Raw genomic sequence first — 15,159 nt, 5'->3', positions numbered from 1 at the left:
GTTTATAAAAGGGGCCATAGCCTCTATTAAATATCAAAATAATGATGAAAATGATGATAACTTGGCTGCCCTCCAGAAAAGCCATGTCAAATTCAAGAAGGCTCAGTTGAAAGACAATACCATAAGCAGGACATGCCAGCTCTGTAGCACAGAATTATAAAGCCCTGACAATGTTCATTGACTAGCTCAAATGCCTATAAGAACTGATCAAAGATGATAGAAATACGTGGCCAATGCTGGGTCACTGATCTTTGGTGAAGGCAGATGGCTTGACTCACCTCACTGGGATACACTTAGTGGGAGCATTAGCTGGTGTTACTTAGTGGACACTGAGCCTGCATAGCCTGTGCAGTCACACTGCTTAGCACCAGTAAGATGGGGGAGGGGGGGATCTGGCATGTGGAAACAGTATCACCATGTGGGAACTACATCAATGGGCCTAGCAGAATCAGCAATGTTTGGTGGGTATTCCCACTATAAACAGGGTAGGCTGCCCCCTTAAAGTCAGTAAGCTGGACACCTCCCTTCCACTTGAATATTACCAGAGACTTAAGAGCTGATTAGGACTGCCAAGTAAGAATGGATAGACCACAGGAATCCTGACCAGCTCAGGAGTCTGGCTTCCATTACCTCAAAATGAATGGGTCAGTTGAATGTCAGTAGTGGATCTATCAGGCTAGGTCCTGGAGGAAACAATTACCATACACTATGTAGGCTACAGAGAATATATCAAGAATAATTGTATAAGCATAGAAACATAACAAGCTCACTTCATACCCATACTTTGAGCCATCAACGAACCTGCTCTACAGAGTCATTAAAGACAAAAACAGATACCGAGCAAATTATTAGTTTCATTGTCTTTTAAAACACTTACTTGTGATGAAGTTAGCAAATAGCCACATTCTGAGTGGTCATTTATGAATAGAATGATAATGATGTAGTAGTCGTGGCTAGACTAGTGTGAAAATGGGGCCAGCAAGCAAACATATTCTTAAGTCCAAATTAAGTTACTTAAGGTTCTTAACCTGCAAAATGCAGGCCCATCATGATGGTCTTACAAAGAATGTTTCACCAGGTTATGAAAGGTGGTTAATCTGGTTTAATCAACTGATCTGACCTTAGGTTTCTCCACTCTCCACCTTGAAGCTCTTTCTGCAAAACAGACACTGAGGTCCCTTAAAGAAAACACTAACAAAAACAAAATTACACCACTGTCAATATTTAATGTGGTTATCCTGGTTTAACCAACTGATCTGACCTCAGATTTCTCTACTCTCCTACCTTGAAGCTTTTCCTGCAAAACGGACACTGAGGTCATTTAAAGAAAACAATGACAAAAACAAAATTAAACCACTGTCAATATTTAATGTGGTTATCCTGGTTTAATCAACGTATCTGACTTCAAGTTTCTCCACTCTTCACTTTGAAGCTCTTCCTGTAAAACAGACACTGAGGTCCCCCAAAGAAAACAATAACAAAAACAAAATTAAACTACTGTCAATATTTAATGTATGTTACCTAATATTTTCACTGAATTACCCAAATTCCACCATCAATATTTTATGTATATATTCTATTAATATTATCACTTCATTGCTCTTTCTAAAATTGTACCTGACATCACTGAGCTGGTGTCCACAGCCCCACCCCCTTTTTCTATCTACCTCTGCTTATTTGCACTGTAATGCCTTTTTTCTCTGCCCTTGTTTCTAACAGCTACTCAATTATTTTCTTATCTGTTTAACCTTTTAGTTTTCCCTCTCTCTCTTTTCTCCCTAATTATATTGAGTCAAAGTTGGGCTTGTTTTTCTAGCTATTTTTTTTTTTCTGCTAGTTTCCACTCTGTCTTATTGTTTCCCTTCCCTTACCACATCCCTTACTACACTGTATTCTGTTTCATTTCTAACTGATCTCCTCTACTCACTGCTCATATATATTGTTTTTGCAGCAGTCAGCTGCTATCCAGTCCTACACTCTCCGTTTGCCCTCACTTTGCTCAAGCTCACTCTGCTCCCCTAGCCTACCCCCAATTCCCACCCACTCCCACTACCCCTACATTTATTCTGAGCCTCTGGCACACCTTCTGTCTAATCATCCAGTCAGTAAATAGTTATCATTATCTAGTAATTACCTCAATACTACACTAAACCCAACCCCATCCAGTTAAACTAGTACTATACCCTCACTATAATTTACAACTCTAACCCTCTCTTTCACCCATTTCAATACATACCAATAAGCAACACTGTATCTCAACAATGCCTCACCAACTCTCTACATTATCTACCCTACTTATCACAGCTTACCTTCTTACATCATATCGCCATTAACACATATCCTTCTTACACTTTCCTACCAACCTTCTCATAACTCACTCCTTTACCCCACTAACTATATAATTTCTATATACCTATATAACATCTCTCTCATCTAACTGTTCTCATTCAAATATGTTCATGTACATATAACACTTTCCTTATCACAAAAAGATACCAAACCATTTATCAGACTCACACACCTATATATAATCAGTTCAGCTCACATTAAACTAGGTGGAGACATACACACTAATCCAAGCCCTCCTATCACCAAGTACCCCTCTCTCCTAACATCACTAATCACCAACATAGCAATACAGATCTCCTCATTCTAAATATGAATCTAAGAATTATACTCAACAAAATCTCTGAATTTCATGCAACCCTCACCCAATATTCTCCAGACATTGTTATACTGAAAGAAACCTGACTAAAACCACACATAAAAGATACTGATATAGTAACCCCTGGGTATAACATCAGTAGACTTGACAGGATTCACAAAATGGGTGGTGGCATATCCATAATATATAAAGATAACTTCAGCCTAGAACATCTAATAATTAACTACCCACACCCTCAAAATTTTGAAATCCTTGCCACTCCCCTTCAAATCAACTGCAACAAAAGTATAATTTTCATAGCAATTTACATACCCCCTAACAATAACCCGTCCTCCATTGAAGTCCTCATTTGCTGGTTTGCCTCACCATACAGTCAAGAAACCATAATTATGGGGGACTTCAACCTAGACTGGTCCTCCTGCAGCTCCAAATATCAAACCAATTTTATCAACCTCCACGGCTTCCACCAAGTGATATAATCTCCTACCAGGGTCAACAAGTGCAGTACAAAAGCAACCTATACTGCACTGGACCCTAACAGACTTTTCCTGTGTTACCAAGATGGTTGTCACCCTGACAACCTTATCAATCACAGACCCACCTACCTGATTAGACAGCATATCTATCCACCTAAAAACATAATTTTAAATACATACATAATAAAAAAAATTCTCACCAGAAATTTCTAAGACCCTTCTGCACAAATGTGACTGGTCCCCTCTCAAGCACCTCCACCCTTACCATGCTGTAGAATATTTGAATGACAAATTTATCAATATTGTAAATGATGTAGACCCACTAAGAAAATGGTGTACTAAATCCAAACATATACCATGGCTCACCAAAGGGAATAGGAAGCTCTTAAACTAAGGGGCAAAACCTGGTGCCACTACTTTAACACTAAAAATGAAATAACTCTGCTCAGTTATCATCAATTGCATAACCTAGCCAAAAACAAAATAAACTTGACAAAAAAGAATACTACACCACTGTGGAAAATAAGCACCAGAAAAATCCCCAGAAATTCTGGCAAACCATCCACAGTCTGCTAAAACCAGGTCAGGCCGTAAGTGTAGACCCAACCACTACTAACCCCACTGATAGTACTGCCTCCCAATTCAGCTCTTGCTTCATCAATCCTGTCCTATCCCTGGTACATAATAACAGCAACACCCCTCTATCCTTACCTACACAGACTACAGACATCCTAAATTCCTTCTGAATTAAACCTAGCAAAACTAGCACCATTAAGAAGCTGTTGTCAGGACTAAAGCCCTCCTCAAATGCTGCAGACCAATTTCCCAATGAATTCTTCAAACTAGCATCGGGCATCTCTTTCCCAATCTTAATCCTTATCAACCGATTAATTACTGAACAATACATACTAAAACTATGGAAAATCATTACATCATTCCTCTACATAAAGGCGGCACATCAACAGAACTCAGTAACTATAGGCAAATAGCCATTCTCTCTCCCTGTGCAAAGATTCTGGAAAAATGCATACATACACAACTACTCCAATATCTGCTAAACAACCTTCTATCTCCACCCCAGAATGGTTTTAGGCCCAAGCACAGTACTACCACTGCTCTTGTCAGTTTTACCAATTCTATCAACCAACTTAGAAATACTGGCCTCCACGTATCCTCCATCTATCTTGACTTGTCAAAAGCTTTTGATACAGTTTCACATCAGAAACATCTGAACAAGTTAGGCACATTAAACTTGTCTCAGTCCACACTGTCTTGGTTTCAAAGCTATTTATCCGACCATCAACAGGCTGTAAAATGGCAAAATGAACTATCTTCTCTTTTACCTGTCACTGTCAGTGTACCTCAAGCATCCATACCTGGTCCACTACTTTTCACCATTTCACAAATAACCTCTGCTCTGCCACTCAAATCATTACCATCATACAATATGCAGATGACTCCACCCTTATTTGCTCAGCTCACTCTATACCTGCACTTCTACAAACAACTCAGTGTGCCTTCAATGACATTGAAAACTAACTTTCTGATTTACAGCTTATTCTCAAGCCCAATAAAACCAAGCTCATGCTCTTTACCAGTAACAAACTATAAGACCGCCTTTCCCCTTCACCATCTCTTCCTCCAATAATACTATAATAGAACCAGTGGAACAGACCAGGCTCCTAGGGTTGACCATAGACAATAACCTTAGATTTGACAAGCACCTTGTAATAACTATCAACAAGGTGCACATCAAACTAGGCTTCCTCCAGAGAATTAAGCCCTACCTAACTGATTCCACCAGAAAGGCCATATCCAGAACTCATCTTCTTTCCCCTGTACTATACGCATCCCCACTTTTCATAAACATTAGAAAAGCAGATTTAAACAAATGTGAGTCCTGTTATAATAAAATAGCAAAATTCACCTCTAACCTTACATATATATCCCACCATTGCACTGCTCTGCACCTACGAAAATGTCTTGAACTTCTCAATCTACTAACCTTTAACCAATTAAATTTTACTCGTGCCATCTCCCACCATCCAAACAACTGCCCTTCTGTCAAACACCTAGATCAGTCTTATTCTTGTCCCTGATCACTAAGGTCTTCCAACAAAAAACATACTAAAAGTAACCAAATCTAATATTAGCTATGGAGATTCACTCTTCTCAAACCAGGTATATAAATTATGGAATTCTTTACCACAAACGATACTAAATACTTCCAACACTTCCAAATTCAAACTACTACTAAAGGAACACCTTACCAACAACTGGCATATGTCTCTCTACCTCTAACACTTTCTTACTATCTAACTATATTCAGTTTCACCCCTATACTTTTATCCTGATGCACCTTCAATCCATCTCTTTACTTCCCTGTCACTCATATCATTTAATTCTCTTTCCTTACATCTATAGTTCATCTTACGATTTATTTTCCAAGTTTTATTAATGCCTTGTCTTTTACTTGTATGCCATCTCTTATACTTGAATTGTATTCTATGATTTATGCATTCTGAATTGTATTATTTGTTGTATACTCCTTTTTCACATAATTTCTTTTTGATAATGTTTTTACTTTTGACTATTGATAAACTTTATTTAATCTCTGTAGATTTTGTTCTATGGAGTTTTTCTCCCTGGGCCTGCACTGAAAATGGGCCTTTGGCCCAGTTGGACATTTCCAATAAACAAATGTAAAAAAATAAATAAATAAACAAATAAATAAGATAAAATCTGAGATTTTAGCTAGAATTTACTAACCTGGTTTCATATGGAGCATAGAAAGTTTCTGTGTGGCTTGGACAGAATGTTAAAGGACAGCACACAACCTAGAGTTTAAGAGCCCTTGGATACTCTTCATTATTCTGGAAGTCCCATTTGAAAGAATATGAATGGATACTGCTGGTCCACCTGCAAGTTTAAGTAAGGTTAATCAGTATGTACTGGTAATTATTATTATTACTCAACACAATGTCTTGCAGCATTATGCTTACAGAGTACAACAAAAGAACTAATAGTGTTGCTTTCTAGAGTGGGATTCCTCAAGAAATCTTAACTCACCAAGGCATCCCATCCATGTTCAGATAATGCTTGAAATTTGTGCATTTTATTTTAAACTAAAGCAGCAAAGGGCATGTATTTACTCCAAGTAGACAAATGTGATGCTTGTGCATGTTAAGTAAACAAAGTCTATGTTATGAAAGGATATAGGAGTAGATCGGAGAGGCTTGAATTAACTGCTTCCATAAATTCTACTTCTCTTTACATCCGAGTGACGCCTCCAGGTGCATCTGCAGTTACCTCCTACAGCTCCTCTAGGCGTCAAATATTGCTTGTTCATACTTGCATTAATAATTCCAAAACCATGTCCTGTACAAGGTATCAGAATATTTTATCTTGAAGCATACATGATGGCAAACACAATTGTATTGATATTTGACCTATGTCAATGAGTATTTGTTAGAACTGTAAGGTGATAACTTTATTTTTTAAAGGCTCAAGCCACGCCCACTAGGAGTTAAAGGTGCACAATCAAAAGAGCTGTACTAGGAAAAGTACCCGAAGCCTCAACTATCAATATGCCATTTGAAATGCTATATGGCAGACATCCAAGGCTTGTTATATATAGCATAAGGAACAAGGGACAGGAAAGCTCCCCATTTAAAAACTATGATAGAGCATTTTAAAGACCTGCACGACAGGTTTAAAACTAATATATAAAGGACTGAAGACACAACAGAGCATATGACAAAAATGCTTGTCTCAGAGAATTCAAACCAGAGGATAGAGTGTTTGTGCTACTACCCACTGGTGAAAACAAGTTCCTAAGAAAGTGGCAAGGACCTTTTAAAATTGCAAAAAAGTAAGTGAAGTAAATTATAGGGTGAGACAACCAGGTAAAAGGATACAAAAGCAATTATACCACATAAATGTTCTGAAGCCTTAGAGAGAATCTGACCTTTCTGTAGCAAGTGTGTAGAGGAAGTTAAGACCTGCACAGCATGCCCTGAGGTCAAAACAGATGAAATAGTACTAATGTCTCAGAAAATAGTAGCAAAGGAATTTGCACACAGGAATAAAAACATATTTTCAGAGTTGCCTGTAAACACTAGTTTAACCAAGTTCAACACAATTATCGTGTCTGTTGAAAAGAAAAATCACAATTAAGAAAGAGGTACAGAAAGTGTTTAAACTTGCATCATAGAATAATTTCAAAGTGAGTGAACTAACCCCATTATGCTATTCCCAAAGATGGATAAGTATACCATGTTTTACAATTTCAGAAAACTAAATAGCATTTTTAAATTTGATTTATATCTCATATCCAAAGTGAACAAACTGATTGAAACACTGCGTAATACTAGATTTCTGTGGATAATGCTTGATTTCTGTCCACTGGACCTAAACAAAGTCTATTGGCAACTTCTATTAGCCACAGAAGTTAAATAAAAATGGCATTTTCACACCAGAAGGACTATTCCATTGCAGAATAATGCCTTTTGGATATTATGAAGCACCAGCAAAATTTCAGAAGCTGACAGACAAAATTCTTAAACCCCATACCAAGTATGCAGCATCAAACTGCATGATGTAGTAATATTGTCTGAAGACTATGGCAGTCATCTTCCTAACATTCAAGCTGTTTTAGATTTTTTGCATCAAGCTGAGTGAAGTACTATCTCAACTAAGTGCAAGTTAGACAATACAGAAGCCCACTAAATGGGTATTACAAAAGGTTGATGGATAGTAGCTACAGGCTGAAAAATGTAAGCAGCACAGAAATGGCCCATAAAAACCACAAAGAAACAGGTTAAGATGGTGATTAATACTAATAAATATAGTCTTAATTTATCTGCTACTGCTTGACACCCTGGCTGATCTAACAAATGGCAAGAATCCTTTAAAGGTCAAGTGTACAGCTGAAGCAGAACAAACCTCTTGGCAAATAAACTATATGCTGTGTTTTGAGCCAGTATTAACAGCAACAAAAGTTTCAGAGCAATGCGTAGTGTGCACAGATGTCTCTGATGCAGGCATATGTGAAGACTGTCTCAGAGTGTAGAAGGGGATAAACATCCTGCCACCTCATCCGTTATAGAAGTAGAAAACTCAGCAATGCTGAGACACATTATCCAATGATAAAGAATGCCTTGCTATAAAATGTGCACTCACCACATTCAAATACTAATTTCTGGGTAGGGAATCTGTGTCAGCAAAAAACACATTGTCTCGATAATGGATTTATTGTCAAAGTGATTGCAACACAAAACTGTCCTGATGGACAGTGATCCTCCAGAATTACAAATATGAGATCCAGTATTGGCTATGCCTGGCTGCAGTAACTTAAATATGGATGGGTTATCTCTGTCTGGGTCTCATCCAATGGGTTTTCTGCTGGGAGGATGACCATGCTGTAAAGTGACTACAGTTTGCAGTAGCGTTTTGTCTGCTCATTGTACAACAGGATGTGGTACATAAGGGAACTATGGAGTTCCTGAGACATAAAGAGCAGTCAGACAAACAACAAAGAGGTTCTCCATAGCAACTAAAGAAGAAAATGTGGATTTGAGGGTACATAATGGCCACTAATTATGGAATAAATACAATTCCTAACACCTGAAATTAGAGAGGATACAAAGAGGACACTCTGGAGAAATACAAGTGAAGGCTGAAGTCTGGAATAATGTCCCTGAAAATGAAAAAGAAGTAGAAGGTGCTATTCTATAAAGAAAATTGAAGGACATACATAGTCTGTGTGCTTGACAAAATGAATGTTTAGATTTCACATTAATCTTTGTCTGGCATTCTGTTTATTTCTACATATCTTGCATATGCAATGCTACATTTCACCTTAATCTAAAGGGTCAAAACTACTGTGTTGGTTGCACACCTTAATCCAATCCTAATGTTGCCCTTTGTCTAGTCCTATCCTACCTGGCTCTGTCTTTAATCCTCATCTAACCATATGTAACAGCCTTTGTTTAGCCTGGACCAGTAATCAAGGAGCCTCAATCCCCACTACTGACACCAGTGAGAGAAGGTCACTAAAACAGGAAATGATTTACACAGTATTTTACAATGCAGCACAACTATGAGCAGTACAGAGGCATCAAACTCCTAACACATTGCATGAAAGTTCTGGAGAGGGTGATTGATAAATGGATATGTAGAGTATTAGAATGCAAGATGGGAGATGAGCAGTTTGGATTCAGCTCAGATGCAGCACAGTTCACCCAATGTTTGTATTGAGACAGATACTTGAGAAGAAGCTAGAAATGAGAAGAGATTCCTAGACTTGGAGAAAGCATATGACAAGATCTCAAGAAAGCTGATCTGGGCAATACTGCAGTGGTTTGAAGTCCCAGAAACATTGGTAGAATTAGTGCAGGCTATGTACAAGGACCAATGACTCAAATATGAACAATGTTCCGCCTCACAGATGGATTCCCAGTGGGAGTGGGTGTACACCAGGGTTCAGCTCTGAGCCCACTACTGTTCATACTGGTGATGGACAACATTAGCAAACAGGTTGGAGGGGACAGATCAACAAAGCTGCTGGCTCGCAAGAGCAGTTAGCTTAGTACTAACCTATGAACCTCTATGAACCTATGTATGCAGACAATGTGGCAGTACAGGCAGACTTTGAACTTGAACTTCAGCAAAGTAAAGGTAAATGGAATGCAAATCTGAAGGCACATGGGATGAAACTAAGCACAGATAAGACAGTGGTAATGGTAGAAGATTGGGGAAATCAGAAGAAGCTGAGAACAGAGATAGAAGGGAAGATAGTGGAACAGGCAAACATCTTCAAGAATCTGGGAGGGGTGGTTGTGGAGAAGGGTAGTCTGAATGAAAAGGTTCAAAGCTAGAATCAGAGGGGCTGCAGCCAAACTGGCGTAGAGTGTCAGATGCAGTTGATGACAGAAGAATGTCAAATAAGAAGAAAAATAAGGTGTACAAGACAGTGCTACTGTATGGTACAGAAACCTGGGCAGTAAAGGCAGAACAGTTGAAGAAGCTAGAGATGATGGAAATGAAGTGCCTGAGAAAAGTGGTAGGATGCACACTGTGGGACAGACAAAGAAATGTGACATAAGAGCAGAAGCCAAAGTAGCTCCAATTGCTGAAAAGATCAAAGAGAACAGATTACGGTGGTTTGGCACATGTGTAGAAAAGCAGAAGACAATCTGGTGAGCAAGATTTGGGACAGACAGGAAGAAGATAAGAGGAAGTCCAGAAAAGAGGCAGATGGATTGTGTGAAAGAAGATCTGAGACAATCAAGCATGAGTGTTGAAGAAGGCAGGAGAGTGGCACTGAATTAAGAGTTACAGTTAGATTTACAGTGAGAGAGAGAGACAGTTAACATGATATCCCGACCCCATGTAGAAAAATGGTAAAAAGGGGACTGATGATGATGATGATGATTATAATGCAGCACTCTACATCAAGCACAATTTCCCCCAAGAGCACACAGGGAACACATTACAGACCTGGGACTGGACTATCTGTCTCTCCAAATCCCAAAAAAGACTCACTTTGGAACACTGTGCCCCAGTTCCAAGTAGATGACTCAGCCACACCTAGGTATTTGACTTTCACACACTCTTGGGAAAGGCTGGTACAGATTTACTAACTCTACCCCTTCTGCCCCGACCATAAGGTAACTTCACTGCTACCAGTCAACCACTGTCAGGCTCTTACAAGGGTATTCAATTATATTAAGTAAAATCAATACTAACATAAATGGTAGAGTACAACCAAAGCAGCCAGTTTTTTGGAGTGGCCAAAGCATTACTAAAAATTTTTTGGCACATTACTAAAATAAACACAAGTACTCTTAAGATGTTAAAAGTATTCTGTAAATTACCAGCCACAATGAAAGGTATAAAATATTTAATAATAAATAATAAAATAGAAAACATGAGCATACTAAATATCTAAGTAAAATAAACACCAAAGTTTCAATCACGGCAGAAATAAAAAAATAACACAATTGGACAGATTGAAACAGATGCAGAAAAACAACACTTAACTACTCTCACTGTATTTCCTGACTGTCTAAAGAATAATTGTTCCCTAACTAACTTAATTAATACAGCAAAGCAAGATAGGCTGCTGAGATATTTACTTCCACAAGGCAAGGTGATGAGAATCCAACTAAACTGAACTGAACTGAAGTAACAACTAACTGAACTGTGATAACTGTCATAGATCTTTATATCAGGTTCCATAGAAAACAAAACAAAACAAGCTGCTGTGTGAGTTCCATTCTCTCAGTGATGGTTATGGAATGACATCACAGTTGATCGCCAAACACTGGTACAATACACAGAGCTTTGCTAAGAAATGTTACAGTACTTAAAAATTATAGAACAATTTCACAAACTTCTTCTTTTCCCTTCCAGAATTCTTTGTTTAAACATAAACATTTAATCAGTAATAACAACACTGTTGATACATTTTTAACACAAACATCTGTACAAATCAGTGTAATAACCAAATGACACAAAATTATCTATAAAGCTCCAGCCAGCCATAATGGCACATGCCACACATGCACTGCCACATTCTCCCTGGCACAGATGGAAATACCTCACATCGTCACATCTCCCCCATCCTTTGAAGACTCAAGCTAGTTTTTCAAGTGACCCTGGAAAACCGTTGCTTGAGAGAAATGGGCATGTATGGGAACACATTAACCTATACCTATCTTGAGAGTCCATATGCATTGGCATTGCTGTAATCTGCAAAAACAGGAATGCAGGCAAGAGGGCTTGAGGCATGCACACAGTAGTAGTTTCCAAAGTTTATTCTTCAGACTTTGCTTCAAACAAACGATAAAAATATTAAAAAACAGTAACCATAAAGCGCTTTTCGTCTCACCCCTTAGTGAGACTTCATCAGACAGTTGCAACAAGAATGTTTCAAACAGTATATACAAGTTCAAACTACATCAACTTCCTCCAAGCAAAAGGCAAACCCGCCCCCAAGGTAAGCAGGAATGAACAATTAACCCATTGCATGCCTGTCATACCAGACCATTCTCCTGCTGTTGGGCTGCTGACAGATTCTCCTGGGCCAAGCCCATGAGCTCTCTTAGCCTTGTCCTGAGGTTTAGGACATATGGCACAACAGGCTCCTTGTGGGATTCAAACTCACCCTCCCACTCATCATGAATCATATCTAAAGGCCTTCTCACCCTATGCCCATACAGCAACACAAAGGATGAAAAATCTGTGGATTCCTGGGGGTGCCTCTTTGTATGTAAACAGTAGATGAAAATATTTGTTCCACTCTCTCTTAAACTGGTCTGCAAATGCCTGTAGCATTGTCTTTAGTATAGAGTTTAACCTCTTCACAAGACCATTAGTCTGGGGTTGGTAGGGGATCATCTTTAGGTGCTTCACCCCACAACGCTTACACAGACAAGCCAGTAGGTCTAACATGAAATTGGCACTTCTGCCAGTAAGTATTTATCTTGGGAAACCTACCCTGCTGAAAATCTCTAACAAAGCATTTGCACCTTCTCTGCCTGATGGCAAATGGAGCCAGTGCCTCAGGGTATCTAGTAGCATAATCTCCTACCACCAGGAAATACTTCTTCCCTGTGGAACATGAGGTACTCAGAGGCCCCACAATATTTTTTGCTACCCTCTCAAATGGCTTCTCAATCGCAGGCAAGGGCATCAATGGAGCTTTAACCTTGTCCCCTGCCTTGCCTACCTTTTGGCACAGCTCACAGGTCCTACAGTACCCTGTTACAAACTTTGCAATCCCAGGGCAATAAAAGATCTGCATAATATGTCTCTTGATATGCTTTATACCCATATCACCTGCAAAAGCAATGTCATGGACTATGTCTACAACAGCCACATAGTAAGCTCTGGGAACTACCAACTGCTGTATTACCTCACCCTCTAGTCCTCTCTCAGGGGTCCACTCTCTATACAGTAACCCTTTTTCCAGTATACAGACTCCCTTTTTCTTGAGTATCAGGTGTCTCCTTAGCTACCTCCCTCAAGCTTTAAAAGGTAGGATCTAAAAGCTGAGCATGTCTCAACTCTATGTTTGTAACCATTCCCAGCTCCCCTTCCAAAGGAAGCCTCATACCTTCTGACAGAGGTGCCTCACTGTCAGCCTGGGTATTACCACTCACCTCTGTCCTTGCAGTCACCCTGTCCATAGAAACATCAGTACCTACCAGCAGCTGTGGCTCATTGCTACAGGGTAACTCCCTCACTGAAATAGCCACATCACTGCCCCAACTTCAGGTAGGGTCTGTCCGGGTCTAGCCCCAGCCTAACAGACCTAGATGCCTGTTTCCAAGCCTGACTGAGTATAATTGCATGCATGCAAGGTACTGCATTATTAAAATCATTCCCTATCAAGACATCTGCAGGAATATCCTTAAACACAGCTACCTGCTTGCTTCCTTTTCCACCCTCCCAGTCAAGGTGAAACCTGCCTGGCCAACAGTATATGGAATGGGATCTCTCCTAAAGCTCTGATTGGAGTGGACTGCCGAAGCAAGTACTGCTCCTCTTTAACCACTGGAGGCTTCACAATAGTTACGTCAGAGGCTGTGTCTCACTTTGCAGTGGCCTGTCTTCCATCCACTAAGATAGGATACAAACTCTGGTGACAGCTTGGTACCTCTGTTGTCTCCAGACAACTTACTACTGGCGCGCTGTTATCCCCTCTTGCTGGCTGCCTCACCTTTGGATCTCCACCTTGCTTCGGTGGACTTTTTATGCTACATGGTACCTCTAGTTAAATTAAAACATGTAAGCCCCAATCCTGGCCATGTACCTTAACTGTTGGCTTCCCCTGTTACTGGTAGATGTTGGGGTGATAGTTTGGTACCCCTGTTGTCTCCAGACAACTTACTACTGGCACGCTGTTATCCTCTCTTGCTGGCTGCCTCACCTTTGGTTCTCCACCTTGCTTCGGTGGACCTTTTTATGCTACATGGTACCTCTAGTTAAATTAAAACATGTAACCCCCAATCCTGGCCATGTGCCTTTAGATGTTGGGATGATAGTTTGGTACCCCTGTTGTCTCCAGACAACTTACTACTGACACACTGTTATCTCCTCTTGCTGGCTCACGTTTGGTTCTCCACCTTGCTTCGGTGGACCTTTTTATGCTACATGGTACCTCTAGTTAAATTAAAACATGTAAGCCCCAATCCTGGCCATGTACCTTAACTATTGGCTTCCCCTGTTACTGGTAGATTTTGGAGTGATTTAGGCTGCCCACCATGGGTTCCCCTATATCTATGTGCAGCACTGGGTATCCCCTTCTTGTGCAGTGATGCCCTGTTTGCTAAGCAGAGATTCCCTTTTCTTCCTAGCTCATCTGCGGAGCTACACTTCTGATCTGCCAACCAGATTCTCATGTCCTCAGGCAAAGTACTAAGGGCTTTTCCCTTACCAAAAGGTCTTCCAGTCTTTCAAAAGTGGTGACCTGACACCCACTTACCCACCTATTAAAATAAGTATTTAACTTGGCAATATAACCACATACACTTTCATCTGCCTTGCAGCGATGCTCATGATACTTTTTTCTACAACTTCAGGTGTTAAACTATATCAGTTCAATAAACATTTTTTTTAAACTATCATAGTTTAAACAGTCAGTATCAGACAATTTAGAAACAGAAGTTACAGCTTTACCATGGAGTAAGGATGTCAGGGACCATACCCAGAGCTCTTGGTCAACATTATACTGTTTACACAGTCTTTCAAATATATGAATAAAATTATCCAAGTCATCCCCCTCTGCAAACTGCAGAAGAAATGTGCTGACCTTTATTGCTTCTGGGTCCAGTTATTCCCTTCCACGTTTCCTCCAAGACCCTGATGAAGGGTCAGAATTTCTCTCTCATGCTGATGCTGCTTCTCCTTTTCTTCAGCCTCAAAACATTGCAGTCCCTCTTTTGTCTACAATTCATGCTGACACTGCTTCCCCTCTTCTACAGTCTCCAAATGCCACAGTTTCTCATTTTC

The 15,159-nt window shown here is 39.7% G+C and overlaps 1 long non-coding RNA gene across 1 annotated transcript in view; it reads right to left on the bottom strand.

Moving 5' to 3' along the window:
- The window catches only part of LOC122789736, an 821,846-nt gene extending 815,789 nt beyond the window's left edge, over positions 1–6,057 (bottom strand). Inside the window, exon 1 of the long non-coding RNA XR_006362868.1 lies at positions 5,911–6,057. This is a non-coding gene — a long non-coding RNA (uncharacterized LOC122789736). The remainder of the gene's footprint in view (positions 1–5,910) is intronic.
- Positions 6,058–15,159: the final 9,102 nt, after the last annotated feature.

Source organism: Protopterus annectens, chromosome 15.part0, assembly GCF_019279795.1.
Source record: "Protopterus annectens isolate FY-2018-M chromosome 15.part0, PAN1.0, whole genome shotgun sequence".
NCBI lineage: Eukaryota > Metazoa > Chordata > Ceratodontiformes > Protopteridae > Protopterus > Protopterus annectens.
The sequence above is the reverse complement of the archived record's forward strand: the minus strand, read 5'-3'. Positions and strand labels throughout refer to the sequence as shown.